The sequence below is a fragment of the Babylonia areolata genome, chromosome 3 (genome assembly GCF_041734735.1).
Source record: "Babylonia areolata isolate BAREFJ2019XMU chromosome 3, ASM4173473v1, whole genome shotgun sequence".
Classification (NCBI taxonomy): Eukaryota; Metazoa; Mollusca; class Gastropoda; order Neogastropoda; family Buccinidae; genus Babylonia; species Babylonia areolata.
In genome coordinates, this window is record NC_134878.1 from 45,130,252 (window position 1) to 45,142,751 (window position 12,500).

The following is a 12,500-nucleotide window of genomic DNA, read 5'->3' on the forward strand; positions in this document are numbered from 1 at the left end:
TTCTTTATTATTAAAAATGTTCCTGACTTCAGTTTCCTTATTATTAAAAATCTTCCTAACTTAAGTTTGCTTATTATTGAAAATGTTCCTAACTTAAGTTTGCTTATTACTGAAAATGTCCCTAACTTAAGTTTGCTTATTATTGAAAATGTTCCTAACTTAAGTTTGCTTATTATTGAAAATGTTCCTAACTTAAGTTTGCTTATTATCAAAAAATGTTCCGGACTTAAGTTTCTTTATTATTGAAAATATTCCTAACTTAAGTTTGCTTATTATTGAAAATGTTCCTGACTTAAGCTTGCTTATTATTGAAAATGTTCCTAATTTAAGTTTCCTTATTATTAAAAATGTTCCTAACTTAAGTTTGCTCATTACAAGCTCCCTGATAACCTCCGTCATTCTGATTCCCTCGCATCTTTTAAATCTCGTCTCAAAACTCACCTTTTCCCTCAGCAATAAGTTCAATTGTGGCAGGTCCACTTCCTTTTCGTTAGGTGTGCTTGACTATGTGTGTATACATATGTATGTGTACATAACTACATGCATGTATATGAATGTGTATTGTGTGTGCGTGTGTTTATGTAAGTTTGTGCCTGCCTATGTGTGCGTATGTGTTACGGTAGCTGTTAGATACACATGTATGTTAAAATGTATGTATGCAGTGTGTGTGTGTGCGTGCGTGCGTGCGTGCGTGCGTGCGTGCGTGCGTGCGTGTGTGTGTGTGTGTGGTCACATTTTGGTGTGTGTATGTAACATAGATATAATGTTTTATGTTATTAAAAGCGTTTTTGTAAAGCACCTAGAGCAGATTTCTGGATAGTGTGCTATATAAGTATTCATTATTATTATTATTATTAAAAATTTCCTAACTTAAGTTTGCTCATTATTGAAAATGTTCCTAACTTAAGTTTGCTTATTATTAAAAATGTTCCTAACTTAAGTTTGCTCATTATTAAAAATGTTCCTAACTTAAGTTTGCTTATTATTAAAAATGTTCCTAACTTAAGTTTACTTATTATCAAAAATGTCCCTAACTTAAGTTTGCTTATTATTGAAAATGTTCCTGACTTAAGTTTGCTTATTATTGAAAATGTTCCTGACTTAAGTTTGCTCATTATTAAAAATGTTCCTGACTTAAGTTTGCTTATTATTAAAAATGTCCCTAACTTAAGTTTGCTTATTATTAAAAATGTCCCTAACTTAAGTTTGCTTATTATTGAAAATGTTCCTAACTTAAGTTTGCTTATTATTGAAAATGTTCCTGACTTAAGTTTGCTCATTATTAAAAATGTTCCTAACTTAAGTTTGCTTATTATTAAAAATGTTCCTAACTCAAGTTTGCTTATCATTAAAAACGTTCCTGACTAAACTCTGCTTATTATTTAAAATATCCCTAACTTAAGTTTGTTTATAAATAAAAATGTCCCTCACTTAAGTTTGCTTATTATCAAAAATGTCCCTAACTTAAGTTTGCTCATTATTAAAAAAAATGATCGTAACTCCACGGTCACGGTAGTAAATTCCATATACTTAGGACTGAATATTCTTCACTTTAAGCCAACTCCCTAGCGGTGCTGCCGCACAGATCGCTTCATACAACCCGGCTCTGGACAATCGATTAAACACTAAAAGAAATCATTTTGGAATTTCCAGACTGCGCTCTTCACCGGCGTTATCTCTCAGTGGCCAAAAAGTGAAAGCTTTGGCCGGACAGTAAAACACGAAATGACATCAGTCAGTTGTAACTTCCACTCAGTGACTCTTCACTCTTCACGTTAACAGACGGCCGACTGAAACGAAACCTTGGACAAGTAATATAAGAGAGAGAGAGAGCAGAGAGAGAGAGAGCAGAGAGAGAGAGAGAGAGTGAGCACACAGAGAGAGACAGCACAGAGAGAAAGAGAGAAAGACAGCACACACAGAGAGCAGAGAGAGAGACAGCAGAGAGAGAGACAGCATAGAGAGAGAGCACACAGAGAGAGACAGCACAGAGAGAAAGAGAGAAAGACAGCAGAGAGAGAGCAGAGAGACAGCAGAGAGAGAGAGACAGCAGAGAGAGAGAGAGAGAGAGACAGCACAGAGAGAGACAGCAGAGAGAGAATCTGTTGCGCCCAGAACAACAACAACAACAACAGTAAAGACTGCTGCTACACACTGCACTGTGTTTGTACAACATAGCATCTAACTCTAGCACGAGTACCCCGGCAAACACACCGCGACACAACGAAGAGTCAAAACAAAAAACTTCCAATGATTTCTTAACACAAAGTATTAAAGGTCCCCCTTTCATACAGACAGCCACAACTGAAAAAAAGGGGGAGGGGGGTAATAATAATTATCTAAACAAAACAACTGCTGAAAGCTATAAAATAAAACATAAACAAAACCAACCTCACCTACCTGTATACACCTGGCAACGCATTTTATAACTGTTTGTTGGTTACACTGACGAACAAAAAGCATCTGCAGCGATTCACATCCTGCGGTCAAGTCTAGCACTGGCCGCGGACTTCTAAACTCTGTCCGAGCGACGGAGCGACAACAACACGAGAGGCGGAGATTGACGACTGAAGTCAACGCTTTTTACCGGCAGCTGACGACACTCCGCCGCAGAAATGTCACACCGGCAGTCTGGGCTGAGAGTTCCTCAGCCACGTTGAAGATGTGAAGACAAAGAACACCTGAATTCAAAACTGACAAAAGCGGCTCTGGGCCTGAGCTGTTCACTTCACTGAGACACACCCACTCAGTATCAGATGGCGGTCTTTGTTGTTGTTGTTGTTGTTGTGTGTGTGTGGAAGGGGGATGGGGAAGGGGGGGGGGTGAGGGGGGGGAGGAAGGAGAGAAAACTGGCCGCCCAGAAGTGAGTTGAAGGGTGACGGGGGGGAACAATGTATTCAGCCAGGTCCATCAACTAAAACCTGATCCACTACACTATGTTATACTACTGCTGGTCTGTCGTCCGAAGGCCAAAGCTGTTGTAAATGGTTTAGCTCCCCCTTCTTCCCCCACCCCTACCTCTCTCTCTCTCTCTCTCTCTCTCCAAACTGCCGCTCACTGCCGCTCACTGTCGCTTGCACAAACATCACAGCAGGACAGCCAGCCAGCCATGTTAGCTCTAACTGTCCAGCGACCTTCGGGCACACGCCGGCGTGCGCAATGGCACACACACGCGCGTACACATGTTCATGCGCTAAGAGAGAAAGACAAGTCTCACGTTGTGTGTGTCTGTGTGTCTGTTTGTCAGTGTGTGTGTGTGTGTGTGTGTGTGTGTGTGTGTGTGCGTGTGTGTGTGTGCCCCTCCATCTCTCTCTCTCTCTCTCTCTCTCTCTCTCTCTCTCACTCACACACTCACTCACTCATTTCATAATTATTATCCATTAACTGTCACTTTGGAATACCAACTTCAATACCAACTTCAGGTAATGCCGGTGTGTGTGTGTGTGTGTGCAGTGTGCAATCGTGCGTGCGTCCACACACACACACACACACACACACACACACACACACAAACTCTAATCCGACTCCCGCTTAATTTCCTCCCTCCTTTCACCCCCAACCCCGGCCCCGCCCAACCAACAGAACACCCCCCCTACCCGCCACCAACCACCACCACCTCTACCTCCTCCCTACACACGCCCACCCACATCACCACCACCACCACCCTTCCTTTTCTTCCAAGAACCACCGTCCACAGGAGGCCACAGACCTTTTGAGTGCACTCAGTAGCAGTAGTAGTAGCAGCAGCAGCAGTCGTAGGGATAAACAGCAAGTCTTTTCTCAAGCCTTGACGAACAACAATCTCGCCGCAAGGACAAGGGAGTGGTGTGTGTGTGAGAGAGAAGGGAAGGGGAGGGAGAGGTAGAGAGTAGGGGAGAGGGAGAGGGAGGGACAAGAAGTGGTGTTTTGATTGGTCGTCATGTCAGGACCCCTGACGCCCTGACCCCTGACCCTTCGGGAGCCAACCACCACCACCATCACCATCACCACCGATGTCTGTCTGTCTGTCTGTCGGCTTTCTTTGGACAAGGGAGGAGAGGTGAAAGACTGAAGTAGTGTGTGTGTGTGTGTGTGTGTGTGTGTGTGTGTGTGTGTGTGTGTGTGTGTGTCTCATTTGTATACATTAGTATTTGTTAACATACAGAATGTATGCTTATGTGTGTGTAAGTGTAAGTGTGCGTGAGAGAGAGAGAGAGAGAGTTCTAAGTGGGGTTTTTTCTTCCTTTTTTTTTCCTATGTCGTTTATTAATACCATGCTTATGCCTGTGTGTGTTCTAAGTGGGGTTTTTTTCTTCCTTTTTTTTTCCTATGTCGTTTATTAATACCATGCTTGTGCCTCTGTGTGTGTGTATATATATATATATGTGTGTGTGTGTGTGTGTGTGTGTGTGTGTGTGATCATTACCATGCTTATGCCTTTATGTAGTATTGAATTCGCATGCTATGACTTTAATTAGCATTGTGTAGTGCATGCAAAGACATTTATAATGTAGTATTATGTAGTGTGGACCCTGTTTCAGGGGCGGGGACTGGACGAAAAAAAAAAAAAAAGCGCGCCAGTGCTTATCTATTATCCTCGAAAATAAACGAATTGGTCTTGTCTTGTCTCGTCTTGTCTCCATATCAATCTAAAAAGAGGAGGAGGAGGAGATGGTGGTGATGGTGATGGTAGTGAATTAATGCCCGCTGTGGTGGTGGTGGTGGTAATGGTGGTGGTGGTGGTGGTTGTCGGAAGGAAAACATGGGGAGTAAGAGTGGACCGTTGGTGGGGGGAGGGGTAGGGGTGGGGGACAACTGAAGACTTGATGGAGTGAAGGGAGGAGAGAAAGGGGCGGGGGGGACGGAGGTAGTAAAGAGATCGCGCCTTTCACTTTAATCAATTATTAAATACGCAATTAAAACAGCTTCAGTGTCGTAAACATGCCAATCAGACTTTTTTTTTCTCTCCCACCCCCCCACCCTCACTTTTTTTTTCTTCTTTCTTTCTAGCATTTCTTGTCAATTCAATGCCATTTTGCTTCAAGGGATTTTTGATGGATCGTCATATAAATGCGCTGACACGATTTTTTTTCTTGTATTACTTGAACTGAAAAAGAGAAGAGAAGAAGAAGATGATGATGATGATGAAGATGAAGATGATGAAAAAGTAGAAGACAGGAAATCAACCACTGGCCGAATATACATAGATTTTTTTTTAAATAGAAATTATTAACTGATGAACAACTGATAAATCAATCATCTTTACACATAATCATTGGGGATCCAAAACGGTGTGAACTGGAGATATATATTAAAAAAATGTGTGTACAGGATGAGTGGTTAGGTCACACACACACTCACACATCCACACACACTCACACATCCACATACACCAAAACAAAACACACACACACACAAAAACACACACACACACTGAACCCCCCTCATCCCCACTCTCTCTCCCTCTCTCTCTCTCTCTCTAGCTAACGACAGTAAATTGTCAAAATGTCTCATCATGTCTCATATTAGTTTATTTGACTCCAAATCCGTTTTGGTTTTGTGGGGGTTTTTTTAGTTTGTTTGTTTGTTTGTTTGTTTGTTTTCCATTTTGTGTTTAATTGCATTCACCGTTATTGTTCTGATTTGTACCCCCCACTTGTCACTAGAGCAGTCACTAGAGCTGTACAGTTAATGACATTAAACATTTCAGTGTTCAGTGTCCTCTCTCTATATATATCTATCTTACTGCATTGTCTTCGTTATCGTAAGTTCAGTGTTTGTGATCTTATTTGCCCATTATGTAGATGTTCTGAAGAAACTGAACTTCACTTTGTGTTATGCTGCCCTGCTTTGGAAGACCTTAGATCCCAGTCAATTCCACAAAAGTATTACACACGCCCAACTTCATTTGGACTTGTTTTGTTGATGTCATCGACAAACGAAACCATTACAAAACAGTTTGCTGTTTACTTGTACAAAGTGTTTAAAAAACGCAATACATTATGTAGTTAATTACTTGTTGTGTATTCTCAGCTTGTCGTTGAACATTTACTGACATGTATTGTTGTTAGTATGCCTTTATTGTTGTGAATTACTGTTCACTGTACCCCCTTCATGAGGGGCCATGGCCTTATTATTGAATAAACCATCCGTATCCGTATCTCTCTCTCTCTCTCCATCTCTCTCCTGTTTGCATGGTACCGGCAGCCGCATGACCGCAGACAAATGCGAACGGAAGCTCTTTCTGATTGGTGTCCCTCAAGGTACAACAGCCGACGCACCTTCTTTCCCCGCCCATATTGACAAACAATTCTGAACTACAATAGACATGGAAGAAGACAAAAATGACTGCAGGATTCTTCAAAGACAAAAAATTAAAGTTTATAAAAAATAAAAAAAACCTTTTGGGTGGTAGTTGAATCCTCTTTGTTTTTACACGACGTTTCGGACCATAGGCCCGTTGTCAAGTGAAGAGAAGAGGACAGTGTGAACAGGAAAGCCTATGTGAGGAAAGGGTGATGACATCTCACTACTTTCTGTTTTGATGGGCCATGCACACTAAACACCTGCTGATCACCATTCAGTGCAATACATACTCACTCACACACACACACACACATACACACACACACACACACACACACACACAATTGTACAATAGACATGATAACAAAGAGAGAGAAAAAAGAGAACAGAAAGGGGAGACTGGAGTGTAAAAGGTAAGAAAAAAAATGATTGGAAGGAAGAAGGAAGAAAAATACACAAAAACAAATAGACAATTTTTAAAAAGTTATGAAGCAAGGTTATTAATAGACATGAAACCAGGAAATGAAGGTCAATTCCATTTATTTCGAGAATGGGTTTGAACTGACTGTTATTTACGAATCACATGATCAATGGTTCTGTGTTTTACATCACGATCAGAACATCACACTGAAATATCAGAGACAAACTTTTTTGTTTTTCATTTGTACTGGCGAGGCATTTTCGCCCCTCTATATTGTTGATGACAAAAACGCGGCTTTCAAACACATTCCTTATTTTCGTTCACGACACTGCGCATATGATAAACAATATATCGGGTGTCCCCAAAAAAGTGAACCGCTTTTTGACAAGTATTTTCTCAGTGATAGAGAAACTGAATTCATTGAAAATGTCCACACAGTAACCGTAGGGTATCATCAACAAGTCTGCAAAATATCTTAAAGTTCGGACGCAAATTATGCAAGTATTGTCAAATTCAAAACAGCATGTCAAAAAATCCAGTATCAGAGCTGTGCAATGTGACCTTCATCATGTTCATGCCAGCTGCCAGGTGTTGGCATCTGTCAATCAGAATCAGTCTAAAAATAGCCTGTCTAGGTGTCAAGTCTATTGATTTTTGTTACTGTCGTCTGTATCCAAAATCAGTTCTGTCCAAAGTCTCAGACTGGAAAGATCAACCATGACTTTGAGTGAAAGTGATAAGATTACCATTGAACACTTTTTTCAAGGAGAAAGGCTGGGGTGGAAGAAGGATCGTAAAGGAATTTCCAGGCAAGGGGTGGAGTCATGTCACTGTAAATAGACTTATCGCTAAAATACGCACTACAGTTGGGTTATGTGTGAACATTTTCAATGAATTCGGTTTCTCCATCACTGAGAAAATACTTGTCAAAAAGCGGTTCACTTTTTGGGGGACACCCGATATATAAATATGATGATACAATAAGTTATAAAAGAAAAAAACTGACAGAAAAATAATTACATAAGAACATCAACCACTTAAAGACACAAGATTATTTTTTTCATGACACTATGCGTGTGCAAAAAACGCTGATGTAACTTGGATACCATTCAATGCAAAAACTTAAAAGGCACATATATAACCACCGGAGATAGAGAATCATCATGTTAACTGGCTTTAGTCTAGCTCAGTTACTCCGGGGTGTATAGGTATGTATGTATGTCTGTTTCACCGGCACACCCAGACTAGCTTGAACGGAAAGGACCGACGCCCAACTCATGTCACACACACTCACACATACACGCGCACGCACGCACGCACGCACACACACACACACACACACACACACACACACACACACACACACACACACACACACACACACCACGCACATTATTCATTAAAAAAAAACTTTCTTGGCTGCCTGTCGAGTTCAGTGTATTTTGTATTGTGACATTTTGAAATAAGATAGTGTTAACACACACACACACACACACACACACACACACACACACACACAACGAAACAGACTGAGTGTTTTTTCCACTGAGTCAGACATATTTTATTTTAAGTCTCAGCGCACCGTGAGACGGGTGACAGTAGGAGCATGTGGCCTGGCCACTTGTATATATGTATGTGTGTGAGTGTGTGTGTGTGTGTGTGTGTTTGTCTGTGTTTAAGTGTGTGTGTGTGTGGAGGGATGTGGGGGGTTACTAGGGTGAGACAACGTATACCCTGCCTGCGTAATAAAAAGCCAAGACAACTGCGGTTTTTTTTGTTGTTTTTTTGTTTTGTTTTTTGTTGTTGTTGTTTTGTTTTTTTAACTGGGAGCAGGACTCGGGCTAAAAAGAGGAGACGGGGGGGGGGGGGGGGGGGGGGGGGGGGGGGGGTAAGTGGGTTCAAGGGGGCGAAAGGTAATGATACATAAAGGGTGATGTCATCAGAGTAGGCAGGGGGTGGGGGGGAGCAGAGGTGGTGGGGAGGAGGGAGAGGGGGGAGAGGATGACTGCAGCGATTAAAGGAAGGTTGAGAATGTTTTTTGGAGTTGTTGTTGTTGTTTTAATCATTATTCTTTTTCTTTTTTTGTTTCGTGGTGATTTTTGTTGTTGTTGTTGTTGTTTTTTGTAGTGTTGTGGAACAGTTTTGCACCTTATGCTGCACCTTACTCGAGTGGGTTTTTAAGATGACGAAAGGTAATAAGTAACAGGTAAATGGTGATGTAATTACAGTAGGCATGGGGGCCGAGAGGGAGGGGGGGAGTGTATGGGGGGGGTGGGGGTGGATGCCTGCAGCATTTGAAGGAAGGTTTGAGTGTGAGTTCTTTGGAGTGTTCCCCCACCCCTCTCCCTCCCTCAACCCTCCATCATTATTGTTTGCTTTTTTTTTCTTCTTTGTTTTTTAATGAACTGAAGTGGAACGGTTTACACGTTATGCTGCACCTTACTCACCCACCTCTGAAGGCTTACAACGTATATTTCTAAATCAGTTTCTGTGGTGGTAAAAGTAAACGACTGGTACTGTTGTCGTTGATGTTGTTGCTGTTGTCGTTGTTGTTGTTGTTGTTGTTATTGTTGTCGTTGGTGGTGGTGGTGGTGGTGGTGGTGGTGGTGGTGGTGGTGCTGCTGCTGCTGCTGCTGCTGCTGTTGTTGGGCTTTATTACTGGTTGCTGCTATGCTTCTCAAGTCTGCTTTGTACTTGTCAGTCCAACTTGTTGTGTATAATTAATATGTGTGTGCCTTTCCTTTCAAAAAAGAAATATCACCGTTGGAGACAAGTGGCGGGGGAGGGAGAGGGTGGCGGGGGGCGACGGGCGGGGCCGGGGTGTGTGTGGAGGTGGGGGGGGGGGAACGGGGGGGCGGCGGCATGGGGGGGGGGGGGGGCGGGCGCAATACATCCCTGGATGGTAGACAACCATCACAGTGCTACTTGAATTCCTTTTTTGTCACCGAAATAGAAAAAAAAGGAAAAAGAAAAAAAAAGGCCTGTCTTCTTCAAAAGGGAGGTGAAATAGGAGGTTACTGTCGGAAATGGGATGTGGCCGTGGACAGGAAACAGCCACGAGGGAGGGGGAAAGAAGAGCCACACACACACACAAAAAAAAAAAAAAAAGAAGGGGGAGGAGGAAAGAAGAGAGACAGAGAGAGAGAGCGAGGAGGGGCGAGAGCAGGCTAGGTGGAATGAAGCGGATGGGACTGGACTGGGATGAGGGGTTAATGGCAGCTCGTGAAAGGTTAATACAGACACGCACAGATAGAGAGGGAGGGACTGGAAGCCGGACTTTTTTTTTTTTTTTTTTTTTGACCAGGTCTGTTTTTGACAGGTGGGAAACTCCAAGCCTAAACACCGTCACGAAACCAAGTCCTGATGCCACTATTATTGTGTCACATTGTGTGTGTGTGTGTGTGTGTGTGTGTGAATTCATAGCATCCGACAACTGTCACTTTAATTACAGACGTCAGGTTTCTTTAGTGTGTGTGTGTGTGTGTGTGTGTGTGTGTGTGTGTGTGTGTGTGACACACGGAGAGAGAAAGAGAGAGAGACAGAGACAGACAGACAGACAGAGACAGAGAGAGAGAATCACATGGTTGTGAATTCCATTTCCGGATCGTTCTTGTGAATGTGTGTGTGTGTGTGTGTGTGTGTGTGTGTGTGTGTGTGTGTGTGTGTGTGTGCGTGCGTGCGTGCGTGCGTGCGTGCGTGCGTGTGTGTGTGTGTGTGTGTGTGTGTGTGTGCGTGCGTGTGTGCGCGCGCGCGTGTGTGTCTGAGTGCATGCGACACAAGAAAAGAGAAAGAGAAAATCACATGGTTGTGAAGTCCATTTCCGGATCGCTTACAGCTTTCAAACTGGCCGAACTCTCCTGTGTTTGTCAACCTTTCTTCACTGTGCTGGTCAGTATGGTCAGTCTGCTGGTATTGACTGACTCAGGGATGCCGGCGTTTTGACACAAGCCACCCCCACACCCCCTTTCTCCCACATCCCCCCCCACCCCCCCATCCCCACCCCACCTTCTCTTTTCTTATCAGCCACGTGAAGAAAACACAGGTGGCAAAAGCCGAGTAAATAGTCCTGCACCACCCGACCTGGAACCGTCAAAAATAAAAACCCAAATACAACAAATCAAAACCCAACTCGCTATGTACCGAGGGATGACAAGTTCACATTCAGTGCTCCAGAAAGCATCCTTTTTATTCATCTATTATATATATATATATATATATCTTTGTTTTTGTTTGTTTGTTTTTTTAGGCGAAGGGGTGTGGTTATTGTCAAAAAAGCTCACCCCCCACCCCCCATCCCACCCTCCTTTACCACTCCCTTCCCATACATACACACAAAACCGAAAATCTTGCTCTCGTCAACATACAACTTACGCACCATCGACATTCAGAACTTTTTTTTTTCTTTTTTTTCTTCTTTTTTTTTTTCTTTTTTTTCTTCTTCTTTTTTTTTTCGCGGGACGGTTGGCCTTCGCCGCTTTGTTTGTCGACCAAGTTCAGTCTGGTGGTCTTGCTGTGCTTGTGCCCCAGCATTGGTACTTCTCTTTCTCTCTCTATTGACTTCTTTCTCCACCACACGTTTATTATTCACTTTCTTTCGCTTTATTTATATCTCAGCTTAGTTTTGTTTCAAAACTCATGCATGATCACCGTCTTAACTTCTAGTTATGATCACATCCGTCACATAATTCAGTATGTACATGTATCAGGACAGGACTTCATGTAAGATTTTCTTGTTGTCCTGTTCATCGATATCTGTGTTGTATTGTGACATGTTGCAAATAAAATACTGTTTAAACAAATCACAACTTAGTACGAGCGCCTATGGAACGTACGCGAACCTGAGTTTTCAAGACCGGCAGTCCTTCCTTTTACCAATGAATGGCGCGGATTTTCATTAACTGCTCTCACCAAGAACTCAGTTGAAAGGTTTCCGACTCATGTCGACCATTATATAACCAGCCGAGACTAGAGACGTCCTTGCCATCAGTGTCAATGTTATTATTAACAACACGTGCAGAATACGTGCACAGGGAAAGGGAACCACCACGTACGTCATGTATGAGGAAGCGTGTGTATGTGATGCCCAGACACCGACAACCACCCCCATGTGTAGTGAGTGAAGCCAAACAGCTGAACAACCACAGCTTCCCACAGAGGAACCGCACGTACAGCAAAGCTGTCCAATCAACGAAAGGCACGTGACCAGGAACTGCCGGGCGTGGCGACGGTAATAACTTCTATTCAGTGGTGCAGCATGCTCCGGCCCCGGCCGCCGGCAGGCCGCCGGACTGAAGGTTTGGGGGTCGATTCCCCGGCCGGTCAGTGCCACCATCACCACCCTCACCCTCCCCCCACACACACACCCCCGCCCCTCCCTCCCTCTTCCTAATACTGATGTGATATTATTCGTTGCCTGTTTTTGAATAATGTGAAAGAGGTGCATGCATATATAGCTGTTGTTCTTTTTTCTTGTCTCTCTTTGTCTCGGTCTGTTTGTGTAATTCTCGTCTCTCTCAACTCTCTGTCTATGTCTTCCTATCTGTCTGTCTGTCTGTCTGTCTGTCTGTCTGTCTCTCTCTCTCTCTCTCTCTCTCTCTCTCTCTAGCTCTCTCTCTCCCTGTCTGTCTGTCTGTCACATGCTGCAAACTTCGTCTTTGGAAACAAGGATCAAAAACTCGATCTGTGTCTCGCTTTCTCTTTCTGTGTCACTCACACACACGCACACGCGGCACACATACACAGCCACATAAACTACAGTACAGTAGTGTATAGTATAGTACAGTACAGTACAGTA

The 12,500-nt window shown here is 43.1% G+C and overlaps 1 protein-coding gene across 4 annotated transcripts in view; it reads right to left on the reverse strand.

Annotated features, from left to right (window-relative positions):
• The window catches only part of LOC143280016 (adhesion G protein-coupled receptor L3-like), a 152,051-nt gene that overhangs the window by 80,497 nt on the left and 59,054 nt on the right, over positions 1 to 12,500 (reverse strand). The window contains exon 1 of one of the 4 annotated variants that reach the window (XM_076584464.1): positions 2,401 to 2,705. The exons of the other annotated variants lie outside the window; for them this stretch is intronic. The gene's annotated coding sequence lies outside the window, so the exon portion shown is untranslated. Of the gene's footprint in view, positions 1 to 2,400; positions 2,706 to 12,500 lie in introns of those variants that run through there. 4 annotated transcript variants of the gene reach the window in all.